The 20,158-nt window shown below is 27.6% G+C and overlaps 2 protein-coding genes across 2 annotated transcripts in view; one reads left to right on the top strand and one right to left on the bottom strand.

The window, feature by feature from the left end:
- The window catches only part of LOC113366343, a 51,868-nt gene extending 39,716 nt beyond the window's left edge, over positions 1-12,152 (bottom strand). Inside the window, exon 1 of the mRNA XM_026607934.1 lies at positions 11,945-12,152. The gene's annotated coding sequence lies outside the window, so the exon portion shown is untranslated. The remainder of the gene's footprint in view (positions 1-11,944) is intronic.
- Positions 1-20,158, top strand: part of LOC113366341 (zinc transporter ZIP11-like) — a 356,006-nt gene that overhangs the window by 90,298 nt on the left and 245,550 nt on the right. The window lies entirely within an intron of this gene.

Here is a 20,158-nt window from a genome sequence, read left to right as displayed (position 1 = left end):
AATGAATAATTTTGAAATCATGTTTTACAGTCGTTCGGTGCTTTCATATATTTTTATTTCTATTACATTTTTTTATATCATTTATATTTGCTGCACAGAGAAAGTTTAAGTTAACTTATCCAGACTGTTATATATGAATCTAATTGCATCATGTTAAATTATAAAAAATATTTTATTCTATAAAAATTAGTAGAGTAGGGCGGGGCACAAAGATACAATTCGATTTAGGGCAATTACATTGTAAAAACAAAACCCATTATATCACAACAAATAGCACATATAAAAAAAACAACTGACTATAGTCAGTAAAACTCTTAACTAAATCATCATTATAGAAATATGTTTTGTTTTTCAAAAATTTGTCACCTGGTCTTTTTTACCCCATAGGCGGGATATAAGTGGGACGGCAAGAAGGCACTAGGCTCAATGTCCTACTTTTTAAAGAGATTTTACGAAATAATAGCTACATTATTCAACCAATGCAAAAAATAAATTTCATGGGCATATCTTTTACAGAGATAACACTGTATATATAACCTTGATCTGGTATCTCCAGGAATATTCATCAACAGAGTTGGAATAATTATTTATTTAATTGATCTCTTGTAAAATTTAATCTTTTAACTTAATTTACTATTTTTTGTTGTTTGCACTTTTACCAAGGTAAAGATTCAGTTGGTCCTTTATAAAAAACTATATAAAAAACTGTTAAATCTAACTTTAAAATAACAATTCATCCTATAAAACAATTTAATAACGTGTAATTAACTTCCCGTAGGGTAAGTTATTGTAATCCTCCAAAAATCGAAATTGAAAATTTTTACATTTCGTCACGTTTTGAAGGTTTCTGAACATTTTTGGCATACCTCAGAAAAAATGAGTGTGTGTGTGAGTATGTATGGATAAAATTTTTCGTCCACGTTTTCGGGCGCACGGATCAACCAATTTGAATGGTTCAAAAAACATTCGATTCCTATTAATAGGAAGGAGATGTGCTGATTAGTTTTTGACAAAGGCAGGTCCAGCTGTTTCGGAGATACGAAGAAAAGAAAATAGAAATCGAGTTTTTGAGAGATTCAATTCGTAATGACGTGGAGAAGTGGTGATTAGTTCTTGGCAAAGGCAGGTCCAGTGGTTTCGGAGATACAGAGTTAAATGTGCAAAAAGTGGCAGTTTTTAAGAAGAAGTAAGTAAAAAAATGTTTCAGTTTTTTTTCAAAAAATATTTTTTTTGTATATCGAAAATAATTTAGACTTTAATTGTAATTCTAACTTTACTTTTTTTTGAGATATCGGTGGTGTACCTTTTTACGTAACTTTCTGATTATGTTAATATTATTACAATTCATCTACCTTCCCTTATCTTCGCATATGAGTATATTTCATGACACCCATCAATCCTGTGGCCATATCCTAAGTTCAAAATTATATTCTATTATCGTACCGCATTCAATTATCTTGTTAATTGTATCTGCTCGTACGTCGTCGATTGCCCCATAAGGTAAGCAAAACCTATGGATTTGGCATGAATCGTTCGAAAAGCGTGCACGTCTGCCATTGAACCTTGAATAAAACAATTAGTATGCTTCATGCAACCGTGGCTCAGTCTCATTGCCATGACAAATAGAATAAACTCAGACTCAGCTGGATCGAATCGGATGCTCAATATTGACGGCGAACCGTCGATAATTTGTGCAAGAAGATCACACATTTTAGGTTCCGTATAGGAGGATGAGTAAATTGATATCGATTACACAACACCTGAGAAACAGACTCTCTGCTGAGCTGACCAAGAGTTGGTCAGTGAATTGTAATTGATTATCCTGAGCACCATAAAAAGGATAATTTACAATTAAATAGCATTGCTATGTATGATAGTAGGACTCGCCCGTAGGTAAGCCCATAAGCCTGTAGAACGACTGGACTTGAATCAGAAGTCCTGGTTCGAATATAGATAGTAATATGTTTGCAAGTGCAAATAGTCCTCACCCGGCATTGCTGCACCAATAAAAATATTCGCCCAATATAAATATTAGGACTTGCTTGTAGATAAGCGGGTAGAATAGCTGCACTTAAATCAGAAGTTCGAATATAGATAGCAATGTATTTCCAAGTAAAATTAGCCCTCACCTGGCATTGTTGCACCAATAAAAATATTCGCCCTATTACAGAAATTGTAATAATAATATATCATACAGAAATGTGACAACTGTTTGGGTTGCCATCCTTCAAACAGACTAGTATTAGGTCAAATCATCACAACAGCTTATAAGACTATTGAGTACTGATTGTTGTTAAAAAAAAATTAAAAAAAAGTATGGTATTGGGTTTTCATAATAACTTAACATGAAACTGTTATTGATGCTACGCTGTTCTCCAAGAACCTATTTTACTTTGATAGATCATGTAATCCACATATTTGCTCTCTAAATGATGGAATTCTCGAAACCGTCAAAATGCTACACCAATAGTATTTAAATTTCTTATACTGTTGATGGGTAAAAATTAACATCCAAATGTCAAGGCAACATTATTTCTACATCAGATATGTGTTATTCTAAGTACAACACAATTCTAAGTACGACACAAGAATACCTATTATTTTTAGGGAATTTAAGTTATTAGAATAATAGTAACAGGGAAGTCATATATAAGTAAATTCTAATAAAAACTAAGGGATTAACATTCACTACTTATCATATTAGTTTGACGAGCGAACTAAGTCTCGACTTGCAGAGAAGACTAATAAAGTGCTAAGTCTGAAGTATAGCTCTACACGGATCAGAGACATGGACTCTAAAAAGACTGACAAGAACTATCTTGTTTTGAAAAAGTTTTGAAATGTGGTGCTGGAGGCAGATAGAGAAGAAAAAGTATACAAAAAAAGATAACAACCGAAGAAGTACTGAAAAGAGTAGGCGAAGAAAGGATTATTACTTGAAAAGAAAGGGAAACTGGCTCGGATCCGTTTATCAAAAGGTACGCCTCCTACATGATGTAGTCGAAGGTAAAATAGAAGGACTGTAAGGATTAGGAATAAGAATTCCTAATTCCTATTCAAACTAAATTTTTATTTAGAATAATTAGTGTGAACATTATAATGAAAAATTTAAAGAGCAAATAACCACTAAATTATATTCATTTCACATAGTTACTCAATCGTCTATGATTCAATTCTTATGTGCCATTCGTTAATTGGAAGTAATTAAGAACAATTATGAAAGCTAAATGTTATGGTTATGATTCGAGAAAAAAATTGAATACAATCGCTAAGCCTTTTTAAGTATTCACATTTTTAGAGATATGAATAAATTAACTTTCTTATGTGCAGTGAACTATAATCGACATTTGTTGATACATTAGAAAGATTTTATATAAACTTCCAAAAAATGCATAACGTTTATAAACTTATTTTAGGTACTTTGTTGCAGTTTTATATTTGCAATAGTGAATACTAAAAATGTTGTTAAAAATTATGAATAAAACTAGAATTATATTATATTAAAGGCATTAAAAAGATTGAAGTAAGTGATAAAAATTAAAATCATATTTAAACAATTGTATGTAAAAACTTGAGGGTAGATTGCTCTATATAAAGATTTTCCGAGTAAGTTAGATGATCCTCAGAAAGTGTACTGGTTAATTAAGGCAGTTAAGTGGAAATTATTTTATGATATATTTCAAAGTATGTCTGCCATTTTTAAATTCATAAATGTTGATTTTCTCCTAAACAATTATTTCTAGCTCGCCGAGTGTATTATAAGAAGTTCTACCCAGTAGCGTCGGAAGCAAATTTTTGATGGGTGGGCTTGTTTTTTTTTTTTTGATACACAGCCAGTGGCTTCGTTTTTTTTAGAAATACATGCTACGGTATAAGATTGATGGGTGGGCTCAGGCCCACACAGCCCACATGGTTCCGACGCCACTGGTTCTACCTATTATTTTGTTATAACGAATGTTTTGGAAAAATGTGTATTTATATTATAATATAAAATAAAATCTGATTTGATAATTAAATAATTACTCTTCAATTGATAATTACTATCTTAAAACATATGTTTTCAATATCTCATATAATTGAGAACATGAGTTTTAATAAAAGTATATTTAGTGTGCCCTATGAGTATAAATATATTGCGCTATAAATATCAAATTTCTTAAATTTTCTATCAAACACAATTATCATCACGTTCACTTTTTTCGTAAACCTATGTTTTCACCTATTCACCTACTTTAAAATTATTTTTTCAAAGTAAATTACTTTTTCCTTGAGCGACTGACCAACGTATAATCAAAAAGTAAAATCCGGTCATTATAAAACAATAATTTGACAAAATAATTGATCGCACGGTATCATTCTACCGATTTAGCTGCAGGTCGAATTCTAAATTTCATTTCCAGCGACCAGCGACCACCTATCATCAAATGCGGTCACGTGTGAAGTCACGACTTCTCTACTGATGTCTTTTAAAGAAATCCAGCGGATACAACTAATACGCGAAACAATAGTAATAAAAAGCTACGTCATTTTATTACATGGTCAACACGATGATATCGGACAAAAAATCTATGTCAAAAATCTTCGAACGGCGGAATTACTCTAGGCTTGATTTTTCTCAGATCGTAAAATCCAATTATCTACAGATGATCTTATACGCATAAAATAATCCAAGATTTTTATATTATTCTTGGTCTTTTTCCACACAAATCTCATTTCATTATTGTTTTGTTTTTTACAATTATCTACTGCAATTAACTTTATAATATATATTATGATAGGAAACTTAAAGTAAGGAATAAGTTTGTTTATTAAACTAGAATAAATTTTCGTACCATGATGATCACTTGAAATAAGTTTACGAAGTTCATCATCATCATTGCGATAGTAAATTTAATGTTTTATGCTTTATGCTATAATGAATAATTGTATGAAATACATGCATAAAATACAATAGGGAAACTGGGGGCTGGTTGTAACAGTTTCTTTTTTCAAATTAATATATCTTGAAATTTACTGATTATATTTTTACGAATATAAATATGAATAGTTGCTGTATCTATCCCATAGATAAACAAGTATAAATCTATATAATTGTAACTAAAGATGTGTGAGATTTGAAAAAAAATTATGACTACACTTCCGAAATTTTAATTAAAAATATTGTACTATTTATTATCACTTTTATTACTGCCAATTAAAAAATTAAAAAATTGTAACCAATATTAAAAATAGTTTAATAAAGTAAAAAAATATAATATATATCGATTATTACTAAATTACTTAATAATTAATATATTAATTTCTACATTAGATTGAAATTTTTCACAAATTAAATCACAAAATTAAAAATTTACTAATAACAAGTATAATAATTACCTTATTAAATAATTTTAATTAAATAATAGAGTTAATAAGAAGTAATATAAAATTAAAACCTGCAACATTTTCAAATTTTTATATATTATTTATTATGATTGTGCAAATCAACACATGTCTTTATTTTGTTTTCACAAATGTCTTCACTCCGTGATAAATATTTACATTAAATACCATTTGTTCTACGGTGCTTATATCATTCTTTGAAACTATTAAAGCTTAATAAAAGAATTTTTCCTTCATCTCTCAAAACTAATAAATAAGACAAAGGATGAGCAAATATACACCCATAATGATAATAATCGAAATGATTTTAATGAGTCATGGTCATAATGGTAATAATAGAAATGTCAAAATTTAGACTTATTATATTACTTCTATTGAATTAGATTTTTGGTGTAATTTTTTCCACAATATTTGTGTAAATAGAACAACAATCTCGGAAAGGATCGATTAAATATACATCCCACCTTTTGTTTTTCCACCCCATAAAAATCACCTTTCTTCGTACCTTCCTCATATTTATGTTAATTTTAATAACTACTTATATTTATAATCATTACGCAGCTTTTGGGGGCACTCAAAAAATCTATTATTGTTGAAAAATAATAAATAATAACTAGATTTTTACTATGTTGTGAAGCCTTGTAGAATAGTTTCTTTAACAATTTTTGATACATTAGATGTCGAAATGTTCATAAAGCAAAAACTGGCATATACGTCTGGTTAATTTCCGGTTAAACAAACGATGGCTTTAAGGTTCAGTAATTTCTAAGTGAACAAAAAGTTGTTTTATAGCATATGGCGCAAATAACGAAAAAATGCATATGTTTCAATATTTGTTCAAGATATATTCACTATATATGTCAATGAGATAATATTGATTGAGAGCATTGAAAATATTATTTAAAAATAATTTTGGATAAAATATGTTTGCATATATAGAAATATAATATATCTGTGTACAATGCATGCGAGTTAATAACTCGTTTCTTCTTTGATAACTTTTGGTAATAAATTTAATTGATACGAAAACTTGTCTACGAATTTCTGATACAGAAATATAAGATATATACGGGCTATGTGATTTTTTTTACATTTGGAAATTAAATAAGTATAGATGAACTTATTGAGTCGAAAGCATGATTTTTAAATTTATGTGCATAACGTTATAACATGATAAACTATCAGCAAAGTTATTAAATATAGAGAACCCTGATTGTGACAAGGTAATGAATCACTACCACATAACACTTTTTCCTAAATTAAATCAAATTTTCTAAAAATTTTATTAATTTATATGGATCCTATTATATTTCTTAATGATCACAATTAACATCCAATTGATGTTAAACTTCAGTTGAGTTTTATTGAGGTAAGATGAGAAAAATATTTAAAATTAATTGCGGAAATGGTATTTACATAGCAAGTTCAGACAATAACATAAATTTGTTTAAATATCAACACATCTTATACAAATATTTCGACATTGAAATAAACCGCATGCATAAATTTTGATGACATCATGGTACTACATTGTTGTTCCGTGTGCATATGACACATTTCTACGTATTTTTATAAAAAAAATAATTTAACAAAATGTTAATAGCATATGGTACATACAAACTAAATAACAAAATATTTTCATTGTTTACTGAATTATTTCATACGATAGCATTAAGAGTTTCTTACAGGTACGTCTTATAATTATTTAGCAGTAAATCATTTAATATCGTTTATCATAGCCATAGATTAAATATCATCATCTGTGTCTAAAGAAGAGAATCTAAGATTTTAAGGATAGTTTGTCATGCATATCGTTAGATGTTAATTGATGATACAGGTATAATTATAGTATTTAAAACACTATAAAGTAGTTCTAAGCATTTTTATTAATTTCAAAATGTAAAAGAATTTTCATAGCCTGCTACTCCAGCCTTTTTATCAATAGGGTAGAACGAGCTTAAAATGGTCCGCAACCGATATATCAAAAACCAGAAAACTTGAGAATATTTTTTACAACAATATTTGAAAGTAGAGGGAAAAAAGATGTATAACCAGCCACTACCTTGATTCTTACGACATTGCTATCGAGAGAAAAACAGCTAAATTATAAAATGTATAACAAAAGTTTGTTTGTTTGTTTGTTATTTGTTTAGGTTGTGAGCAAATTTGCTTAGTTTACGAGACCCTAATATAATTTTTTAGTATACGTTACTTATTTGTTTTATAAGATGTATCGTAAAATTTAAGTTAGATTCAACATTTTTTTATATATCCTCTATAAAAGCTTACACCTGGGTAGGTTAAAAAGGACGAACTGAACTTTGACCCAGGCAAAGGTGTAAAAAATAAAAGATAGTAAATAAAAAAGTAAACTAGGTCAAAAAAAGCAATTTTACAAGAGATAAACTAAATAAATAGTTATTCCAAGCTGCAGATGAATATTTCCAACAAAATACCAGATCCAGATTATTTACAGCGTTATCTCTGTAAAAAATACACCCATGAAATTTATATTTTGCATTGGTTGAATAATATAACTATTTTGTAAAATGCTTTTAAATTGACAATAGACCGTCCCAACTTACCTCGGCTATGGGGTAAAAAAACATGTTATAGATGTTTGAAAAACAGCAGGAAAAACACATTTTTACAATGATGAATTAGCTGCGAGTTTTACATACAAAGTTCTGATATTTGTTTGTTTAGTATGTGTTATTCGATGTAAAATAATTAGTTTGGTTTTCACAATATAATTACTTTACTTTGAGTCGAATTGAACCTTTGTGCCCCGTTCTATTCTAATACCACTGGCGATTAAAAAAAATTTAAAAAACAAATCAAGCAAATGATCAAGTAAGCAAAGGAATTTGACATGCATTTGGAAAAAAGCTAAAAAAAACTATGCAGATTAATTAATGATTGTCTTATTAATTTAATAATCTATAGTTTTATGTTTTTTAACGATATTAATGTTATTTGACCAAAATTCAACGCAGGGTGACTGTATTGCAAGTCGCAGTTTCTCGAATTTAACTGTACAACAAATATGGATTTTTAATATTATTCAAAACCCTATTGAATAGAGGACATATTTAAGAAAGACTTACTTTACATGACTCAAGTTGCCATCTATAAAATTAAATTAAATAAAAAATAAATTGAAAAGAGTAAAAAAAAATTGAAAAATGCTAGCATCAACAGTTCAAGAAATATTATTTTGTGCGGTATATAAACTTTATATCTGTATATATGCAAATGCATACCTGCTCTTATTATGATGTTATATAAATAAATAAAAAATCTGATCTTGGATTCCACCTATAAAAGCAATGACAAATCTCAAGGTACATATATAAAATACACATGCATTTATATACATGACCTGCAAATACTACCCACACCACAATTGCTTGGACGTGAACAGAATTAACAATACTATAATAAATAAAGTAGGTACATATTCGAGTTGTAAAAAAATGTTGGAATGCTATCGCAAATTAAATTAATGTATTGATAGTTTTGTAATAAATAAATTAATATTTTGTAATATATCAATAAATGAATTATGAATGGTCATCATGCATGTTTTATTGTTTCGAGATTAACAGCAAATATATATTACTTACACGAGGTTACTTATAAAAAAATATATGGCTTATTCATCAGTCTTATGCCAATAAAGAAAAAAAATAAAAATATAAAATACGCAAAATGATAAATTCAATGCATGGGTTTTAAGAAAGTCTGAGCAACAGCTTCTACGATTCGGTAAATTTTTATTTCTATTAAAAAATATTTGAAAAAAAGGCTGATTATAGTCAAATTATAATAAAATAAATTATTATATAATAATTTAGTTTATTTTACTAAAATTATTTGTATTTAGATTTGTCTATACTGTACTTTGATATAATCTTGATAGAAATATTGGTACATTCTCGTAATATTATGGCTAAATCGCATATAGAGAATTACAATTTCTAACCTATTGTGAATAAATATCACCTATCTTTATTGTCATTTCTCGTTGTTTGACCACGCCAAACAAGTCTATTGCAGTATGTTTAGTATATCCAATATCTACACAACCTTGATTTACTTAGAAGTTCTAAGTGCTAAATGTTCTTGCACAACAAAAGACAATTTCCACATAAAAATTAGTATCGCTGCATTAATAAGCCATTCAATAAATTCTAATTCAAACAACAATTGTCAAATCAATTGTAAAAAAAAATATTTTTTAATTTGTCCTGCTAAAAATTTGTCACGTTTTTATAAGACATTATGCAGTTTTTATTCAGTCTCTCAGTAAAGTGTGTTATTAAATGATAATGGAAATTATTCGATTGCTTCGTAGAGAACATTTAAGCATTTAAGGCGTTCCCTTAACTTTAGTTAGTATAGTAAATATCAAAATACATCTGAATGTTCTGAAGCAAAGTCCTAGTAACATATAGACACATGTTGAATATATAAACTCATTTTACACCCTCGTTAAATAGATACATTTGAAAAAAAAAACTGTTTGAAAGCAGGTGTAATTCGTTTAAAATGTTTTTTTGTAACCCTAATTTTATATAAAATAGATGAAGGTTTCATATAAAATTTTGGCGGTTAAATTGTCGTTGAAAAATATTTTTTATTTGAAGTATCATTATAAAAAGTTAACAATAATAATTGCCAGCCATAATTTGAACAACAAGGGTTCAGATTATTTCCTTGACTAAGATTTTCTTTTGAAATACGATAGTCGTACAAACTTTTCAAATTTCGTATTTAAATAATAATTAATTTAAAAATATATATAAATATTAATTTTCAGTTTTCAAATTTAAATAAAAGTCTATAATAGTTTCAAAATAAATATATAATAGTCTATAATAGTCTGTTGCATTCTTTGAGCATTATGTATTCGAAATATGATTATGCACCAAATAGTATTTTGTAACAACTTTTCTCAAAAGAATACCCCTCGAAAAAGACTACCGAAATATTAAAATGTTCTAAAAACTGAATGGATGTGAAGCTTTTTATTCATTATTTCAAAAATTAAAATTTTTTAAGGTATCTAATAATCAATAAAGTTCGATATTACTATTCATAATTTCCATAGTCTTTGATATATTGCATTAAATGAGACGTAAGTATATATGAATATACTATATATGTACATATAAAACGATAACATGACAGAATATATTCGCTTGTCAAGGTTACGAAAATTATGAGTTATGTAGTTTTGCAAATTAATTGATACTCTAGAATCTTCTTCAATTTTTTACATTATATGATAATTTTATTATACATTTCTTCAAAAAAAAAAATAACATATGCAAAAACACTAGTGCTTCAAGAGCTTTCTTCAGCACTTATCATAAATGTCAAAAGTTGCAAGATATTTTTAGTTCAGAAAAAAATGATATATTTGATATAAAAATGTTAACAACTGCAGTACTCTCCTAGTTCAAAATAACAAGTCTAAAATATGAATAAAAACATGTCAAAAGTAGCAGAACACTCTCAGAAAAATGTAGCTACAGCATATATGAAAACATATTAAAAATTGCAGAACACTTAGTTTAGAATAATTAGAACACAGATGAAAACTTGCCAAAAGTTGCAGAACATTTTTTGTTTGAAAATAAATAGCCTTAAAACAGATGACAACACGTCAAAAGTTGCAGAATACTCTTAAATTTAGAAAAATGGCTATAAAATAAATAAAAACATGTCAACAACTGCAGCACAATCTTAGTTTGAAAAAAGGCTATAACATGTCAAAAATTGCCGAACACTTTCTTAACATAAAATAGACTTAACATAGGCGAGGAAAATGGTTATAAAAATGTCAACAACTGCAGAACAAGAAGAAATAGTGTGTTTAAAAGAACAAGTCTATAACATGAATAAAAGCATGTTAAAAGTAGCAGAACACTCTTAGTTTAGAAGAAAATAGCTATAACCTAGATGAAAACATGCCAAAAACGATCTTAATTTGGAGGAACGTGGCTATAGAATTTTTTTTAGTTATAATTTATTTTCGATTTTAAGACAATATATCATATATGAAAACATATTAAAAATTACAGAACATTCTTAGATTAGAATTATTAAAACATAGATAAAAAGTTGCAAAACACTTTTTGTTTGGAACAAACTACCTTTAAGATAGATGACAACATATCAAAAATTGCAGAACACTCGTAACTAGAAAACAATAGCTATAATATAGCTTAGTTTAGAAACAAATCTCTATAGTAAGGTTTAAAAATTGTCATAACTTGCAGAACATCCTTAGTTTGGTACAAAACGCCTAAAAGACATATCGACAACAAATGACAATTGCATTAAGTGTAACATTATGAGGATGAACCTAAGAAACTTCTATGTTGACTTTGGTAATTTTACCAACAGATATAAGAAGACTTGACAAAAACCAAATTTACCTAAACTAAAATACACGTTTTGCCATATACAACATAGTACCAGACATATAAACCTACTTCTTTTATAAACACAATGTTCATGTTTGACAGTACAATCTGACATTAGTAATAATTACCTCGAATCGTCCCTGGAGTAATTTCACATCAAGTATCACATGTAATACATTAAAACCCTGCACAAAAACGTTCAAAATATTAGCACAACACTCACATATGTTTAATAAATATATTCAGAGAGTCCATAAAAGTATGACAATATCTTTGTAGTACTTTGCATATATCACTTTTATTCGTTTTGCAGCTTTACGTCATGTTGGCGTCTCTACTTGCACGAATGGCTAGAGACGACTGTTCGACGGCGAGGAATGCGTTCGCTCAGGTGAGCCAGGTAGCCCGTGAGACGCTGACTCGCGTTCTCGACGATACGATTGGAGACGAGACAGGTGTGCGAACGGGTGGCGAAAGAAGGCGACGGGCGGCGAAGGGAGGCGAATGGAATGTCGAACTATTTTTAAACTTTTCGCGTGGAAATGGGGAAATGCACTGAGAAAATGCTATTGGATAGAAAGATAGAACTATTGGTCCATGGCATCGTGCTTTGCCTTAAAGCATATTGCTGGAACTTTCCGTACCAGTAATTAAAATTAAAAAAAAGATTCAATTTTCTTTTAAAACTCTGACAAAATCGATTTTTTTTATACTTTGAAATATTTTGGAAATTTTGAACTTTTTTGTCAAAGCAATCGCGAAGCGTTATCTGTGTAGTGGCGTAGAAACGAAATATAGAAGCGCGTGCACGCCGCGTCGCCGTATAACGTCATATAATTTTCGTCAAACAAATGATTTTTTATTCTGAATCATTCAAATCAGACTCTCTGTTCTCTCAAAAATTGAATAACAATTTTTGGCATTTTTTGCCCCGTCTCTCCGTACGACTAAACCTGCCTTTGCAAAAAACTAATCGGCACGTTTTCTTATCAAAAAGAATATAATGTTTTTTGAATCTTTCAAATTGGTTAATTCGAGTTTTCGAAATCGTCAACAAAAAATTGTATCCGCACACGCACACGAACACACACACACACACATACATCCATTCTTTCTAAACCATGCCAGAATATTCAGAAACCTTTAAAACGTAAAAATATAAATCAATATCGATTTTTTGCGATTACTATAACCCTACGAGAATTTAATAATACATACTTTAGTCACTAAATACAATGTCAAAATAGATAATTTTTTATTCCACAAAAATTTTATTTTTAATTCTACCCTTAACTTTTAACTTTACGAAGAAAATGTTTTCGCGACAAAATCCAATTTGCCAATTTTATGTTTTCTCGACGCTTCAAGTCATTCTGAATCGAATGAGACTAAATTTGGAAAAAGTATATGTATAGCTGTGTGTACCGATTTTTGACCTTTTGTTGATGTTTACTTAAAAACGAACCGGTTTTAAAAAATTAAAAGCCATTCGATATATCTCGATCGCGCGACGATTGGCAGAACCGTTTCTTTGTGATCAGGAGTAAAGTGCAAAATTATCCCTCGCGTTTTAGTTAGCTGGCAATCCTGTATCAATTTTGAAAATTCGAAAACCGTTCGAATAATGGTTGATAGCTGTGCTAATTAGTTTTTGATATAGTTTATGAAGCAAGTTTCATAAAAAAAATTACGGAAAAGAACTTTTCAACAGTTAATTGCATCAACGTTCCTGTAGTGATTTAAAGTTCTTTTATATTTAGCAATGAAATGGTATCAATCTATTGCCAAATTTAAAAAAAAAACTTCTAACGCTCTAACTTTCTGTTGAAAAGTTCTTTTCCGTAATTTTTTTATGAAACTTTTTCTGATAACAGATATCATGGTCTTATAGAACTCACTAAAATATTACGGCGCTACGACGGGGCGTTTAATTTTAAAAATTTACCAAAATTTGAAAAAATTACCTAATATTTTTGCGGTTGTTAAAATTAGACCTTTTAACGACGTTTTCTTTAAAACAACTGAACCGATTTCACAAATTCAAAAGCTATTCGATGAAACTTGTTAAGTACTCGCGATGGTTAGTATTTTATACGATGGGCTGAGCTGTTTTTAAAATTAACCAAAAAGTGCAAATTTTTTCGGCTGCGTTTCAGTCTAAAACCTGATCCGTTTCAAAAATTCAAATACTATTCGAAGAATATTATTTGGAAATCGTGCTGATTAGTTTTGGACAAAGATCGGTCAGACCGTCTCATCATAACTGATTGTTAAAAATAAAAATCAATTCTCGGTATTTTAATAATACTTTATATGGCGATAATGTACCAAGTCTACAGAAAGGCTTTTGGCCTTTTGGGAATCGATTCTCAATAATTTAGGTTCGATTTTCAATAATTTTCAATCATTAATTAATCAATCAAGTCGGTGGTACTAGAAGTAAAGTTTAATATGAATTCTAACAGAAAAATACCATAAACTGAATTATCAAATAAAAAAAAATCGAAATTAAAATAAACTAAATAAAATGTATTTTGCTTACAATATCTTTATTTTCATTTAGTAATAAAAACAAGAATGCCAGAAAAAAAGTCAAATATAAAATTAGCCAGATAAAAAAATATTTATATTTAGTAGTAAATATAAAGCTTAATTTGGAATGTATAAAATGTTAACCGCATCTCCAAAGATAAATATGTTTACATATTTTAGGCACATTCCATCTTTTCAAATAATACTGATAATATCTGAATTCTATGAATGTTATAAAACGGGTTTGCAATAAAACTGAAAAAATAATATTAGACAGTCGATTTATTTGCATATAAAATAAGATTAACTGTAGTTTTGTTATACTCAATATTATAATATTCTAATTTTTATATTGAAATATGATGAACATAATCTATACATTTATAGATTATAAGTTTTTAAGTTTATATCATTTTAATGCTATATATAAAGAAACTCGAAATCACCTTCCATAAATTGAATTTACGAAATAACAGCTACATTGTTCAACCAATGCAAAATATAAATTTTATTGTTACATTTTCTACAGAGATAACACTGCATATAACCTTGATCTGGTATTTTGTCAGAAATATTCATCAACAGAGTTGGAACAACTATTTATTTAATTTATCTCTTGTAAAATTTATTGTTTCAACTCAATTGCTTTTTTATTCACTATTTTTTATTGTTTACACCTTCGCCAGGGTAATGGTTCAGTGGTCCTTTTTATCCCACTCACGTGTAAGCTTTTATAGAGTTATTAAAAAAAAACTTAAAATTAACAATACATCTTATAAAATAATTAATAACGTATACTTAAAAAATGTATAAAGGTCTTGTAAACTAAATAGCAGTGCTCAGCATTACCGTTTATCCCCCGATAGCAACGTCTTAAGAATCGAGGTGATGGTTAGTAATACAACCTTTTCCCTCTACTTTCAAATATTGTTGTTATGAAATTCGTAACTTTTACTTATTTTTGAAATATCGGTGTTTAACCCGCGATCTACCCTATATAAGCAGTCCCGTAAGACAAACATTCTTGGTACAATTTCCCGCATAATACCCTACCTACTAATTTTGACCTGGTACTTTAAAACATATTGTCTTTTTTTCTCAGGATACGTTTTCTCATTCCAGTTGCTTATTTGCCCGGTCTCTGAAAAATCGTCTTAACGAGGTTTTACTGTATACTATGTAAAACGTAAAATTCTTGCCTAAGCTTCTTATGACCAGAACAGCTTAACTGACTGCGTTTTGTGCGACCAACTGTGTCTACAAGGCGCATATAACCATTTCTTTAATAACAATTTTAATCTATTTAATCTCTCGATTTGACTTTTAAAATATCAAAATTATAATTAATCTTCTTCCTTAATTAATCCCAGCCACAATAACCGAGAAAATGTAATTTTATTACTTCGATTACATAATATTTGTGTCATATTGCTTCACTGAAGAAAATGAAAAGTGAAATGGACAGCAATTCACTTAAGCACAATCATACAATCTTGTTACAGTACAGTAATCTATTATTCTATGTTATGAATTTCAAATAAAACTATTATTAATAAGCAGTTGAAATAAACGATCATATTGTAGTGAAAGTAAAACAATTATAGCTTGTACGTTTTACTAGAAATTATGCATGTGTATCAAAACAAATATAATTCTATATACATACATTTGATGCAAATAATATAGTTGATGTATGATTATGGACATTTCCATAACAAAGAAATAATTATTAAAAATATAAATTCTGTATATCGAGTCTCAAAAATTAATGTTCTCTAAATCTTTAATTTGCTTGTAATTGATATTAATTGAATGTTTTCTTTTCAAATCCTTCTAGAAAATAATAAATATAAATATATATAATAATAAAAGTTTAATATATATTTAAAATAGAATACAGTTTTTGTGACTGACCATATCAAAATCCATTAACCTACTTGATAAGTGAAATTAATCAAGAAGTTAACTAGTGAATTTTTCATAAATAAAAAAACTTATTAATTTTCTTTGCAGGAGCAAATTTAGTACTAATTAGAAACAATAGACCAAATTTTTGGTAATGCAAAATATACGAGAAACAAAGGCAAACAATGTACAAAATATTACAGAAGAAAGTAATCGTTTTTCCCATGAGCTCACAAGTTTTGACATCTAAGAATATCATTGATATATGCAAAATTATGTATATCACTAATAATAAGATTAATTTATAAGTTTTTGAAATGAAAATGAATGTATACGAGTACATCCATATTATATCCATGTAATTGGCAAAATGATCAAATGATTCAAATGCCATAAATAAATAATGAAAGAAAAAAAACTTGCTACCCATAAATCTTATTTCTCTCAAATTTTTATTTTTTATTAAAATTTAAACTTAAATATTTTATATAAGAAAGATTCAAGCTTACAAGCTTGCAGATTCTCGTTCAAATATTTGTGAATTTGTGTGAAATAATATTTGATCAGTATTTAAACTTAAATATTCATTAACTTAAAATTGAAAAATCTATCCATTCTTTAAAAAAATATTCATAAAAATGAAAAACTAGCAAAAAAATTTTTGGGAAACAACCATATTTTATGTAATTTTTATCAATTTTAATTATTATTTCAGGGTTGTATTTAAAGGTTTTATAAATTACTAAATAAATATTATAGATAATTGAATCAATACTGATACATATAATAATAATTATAAATGAATATCTACTATAATAAATAATTATTAAACTAATTAATTTTTCTTATTTTCTTCACTGCATGATAGATGTAATTATTAATATTGTTTTAGAATTTTACAACGTTTTATAAATATTACAATTTTTTTACTGATTAAGAATTTTTGTACGACCAAATTATGCTCAGTACAGTATAAATTTTTTTTGAGAAATTTTCTGTACTCTTATAATATATGTACTTTTTGATAAGAAGATTGTTTTTAATATGTTAAGAAGGAACAAAACACTTTTACTATTTTAACTTTATATTGGTTTTCAATTTTAATCTTGTCATTTTTAGTCTTTTAACTAATTTTTAAATTTCATAAAATAGTTCGTATCTACTTCAACTTAATACCAGCTGCATCAATTAAATATTAATTGAATTTTTGAGGTAACGGAGCGCCCGATTTGAATGATTCAACAAACATTCTACTTGTATTGACGAATTGAAGAATTAATTAAATTTGTGGAAATGTAGGTCCAGCAATTTCGGAGATACAGAGAAAAATTTAAAAAAAATGGCAGTCTAAAATGATCATTAGACATACGCACATCAAATTATCAAATATTTTATAGAGGTTTTAAAGATGTGTACTGATTTTGTTAAAAATTTTTGGATTCCTTACAAAGATTTTTAATTTTTAAAGTTCACTTTAAACTTTTTATACTTTAAATATAAATTTTAAATTTACAATTGAGTTTAAAAATGTATATATTTCATATGCGTTATTCTAATTGTAAGAAATATATGCTTAGATGGATTCGCATCTCTTATTAAAGTAAACATTTTTAAGTATTTTGAGCAATAAGATCGTCACTGTATATTATATGAACGAATAAAATATATAGCAATTATAATTATCTCTTTGAAAATATTTAAAACAATTGTTTTTATACATTAATCAATATTATCAATTATTAACTTTTTTGCTCGAATATTTAATTCGGATACGAAAATTCAAGCAATTTGCCTTGAGGCACGATGCCATATCATTAGTTTAGCAATCAATGAAAGTAAATTACATTGCAAATGCCTAAGTTATTTATTTATTGTAGATCATGATTGGTACATTATAAACTATTCTGCAATGTTTTATATTAGTTTTGTATTTCAAAACCTACACAGTCGTTAATACAGACATTACATGCCAATTTATATTTCTTTCTGTGTCCATATGTTTCAATCCCATGGGCTATGAACCAATTCTTGTACGTACGTGATTTATTTAATATCAAATAAATGACATTGCGAAACAGAACATTAGCTGAACATATAACTGAAAATATAATTTTGAAATTGGATTACGGAATAAATTGATCAAAAATTACGTCCTATGAGCTGTTGGGCTGAAACTTCGTATTTTTACATAGTAACCCAATGGTTAATCCATTCATGTTTGATTAATATATTATTAGAATTTATCTAATAGGGCTGACTTTTTTATTGGTGCAGCAATGTCGGATTAAAATTAGTTTTACTTGGAAACATATTGCTATCTATATTTTCAAATAAAAATTGTTGTCACTACTGCTTGACAACCCGAGCTTGAGCCCGTTTTCCTAAGAATGAGGCTATTTATTGTTCCAATTAAATGCTAAAGAACTGCAGTAATAATTTTCTGCATGTTGTAAAGATACTGAAATCATAGTAACTGCGAGAAAACTTGGAGTTGCATCTACACATTTTTGCAATTTTAATTACAATTTAAAGTCTTTGGAAAATTCTTTACCAGTTTTTTTATCATCAATGATATGTTTGGATTTGGCAAATTGTTACTAAATGTAACATGTATTCCCTTTATTGATGCAGAATTCTATAAAAATTGATTCAATTTATTTATGAAAAATTTCATTCATGAAGTATGTATAATTTAACAAAATCAAGCGTATAACAGCATATTAGTCTTATTTATTATCTCTTTTTTATTACTTTTATTATATGTATTAGTATCCATTGAATTAATATAAAATATTTTATTAAACTAAATGTACCTTTTTTTTATTATATGGACTCATCAGGAGCAATTTCTACTGATGACTCCATATATCAAAATTAATAATTAGAAAACCATCCTGAGGAATGGTGAACCGAGAAGCATTGCAGAGTTTCTTGTAGGACTTATCAGGCGCAGAAGTTTGTTGTTATTTTATAGAGATCATTTATTCTTAATCTAACTATAATAAAGTTGAATCATATCTGCATCAACATGTTTAATTTTTTCTTCAAGTAGAAATAAGCTATGAATTTAAATTAATTATGCAGCACATGCAATATGCATGTCCTAAAATTCACCATTATATCTACATCTACATGTTAAATTTTTTTTAAAGTAGAACTAAGCGATATATTATACATAGCTCTTATGAATTCTCAAGATTTTGGACAATATATGAATTCCAATAATATGCGCCTAATATTACACAGCATTAATTAAAAAAATATATATTTGTAATATTTGTAGTATATATAATTGTTTTTATACCATTCTTGTTAATTTAATTATACTACTTCAATGTTGTATAAATTAATAAATTACCAAATCAATTTCATGCTTATATAATAACTAACTGTACCTACAACTTTATTTACGTGGAATTTGTTAAATTTAATAAATTAATTTATCAATTTAATTTAATTCTAAAAAAGTTAAAAGTTAATTAGCTTTATTGAAAAAATTATTTGTATACAATATTTATTCTACCATTTTCTTGGGCTAAAATAAGTGCACTATGCCATACAAATAATAGTTATCAATTCCAACGAAAGTCTAAACATTGAACTTACATGCACTTAATTATTCGTAGTAATTACTTATTAGTAGGTAATAAACGAAAGGTGTAAAATTGTACTAAAATATTTTGATCCAGATAAGATTAGACTTATAAGATATAAGGTAAAAGCAAAAATACAACGTTTTTGACTTTCGTAGTAGGGTAAATTATTGTAATCGTCCAAAAATGGAAATTGAAAATTTTGGAATTTTGGCATGCCTTAGCAAAAAGTGTATATACGTATGCTTAAATTTAGCAAAGGCAGGTCTAGCCATTTTGGAGATACGGAGCTAAATATGCAAAAAATCGCAG

The sequence above is a fragment of the Ctenocephalides felis genome, unplaced genomic scaffold (assembly GCF_003426905.1).
Source record: "Ctenocephalides felis isolate EL2017-DRISC unplaced genomic scaffold, ASM342690v1 CF-g0.4_SCAFFOLD_01170, whole genome shotgun sequence".
NCBI lineage: Eukaryota > Metazoa > Arthropoda > Insecta > Siphonaptera > Pulicidae > Ctenocephalides > Ctenocephalides felis.
The sequence above is the reverse complement of the archived record's forward strand: the minus strand, read 5'-3'. Positions and strand labels throughout refer to the sequence as shown.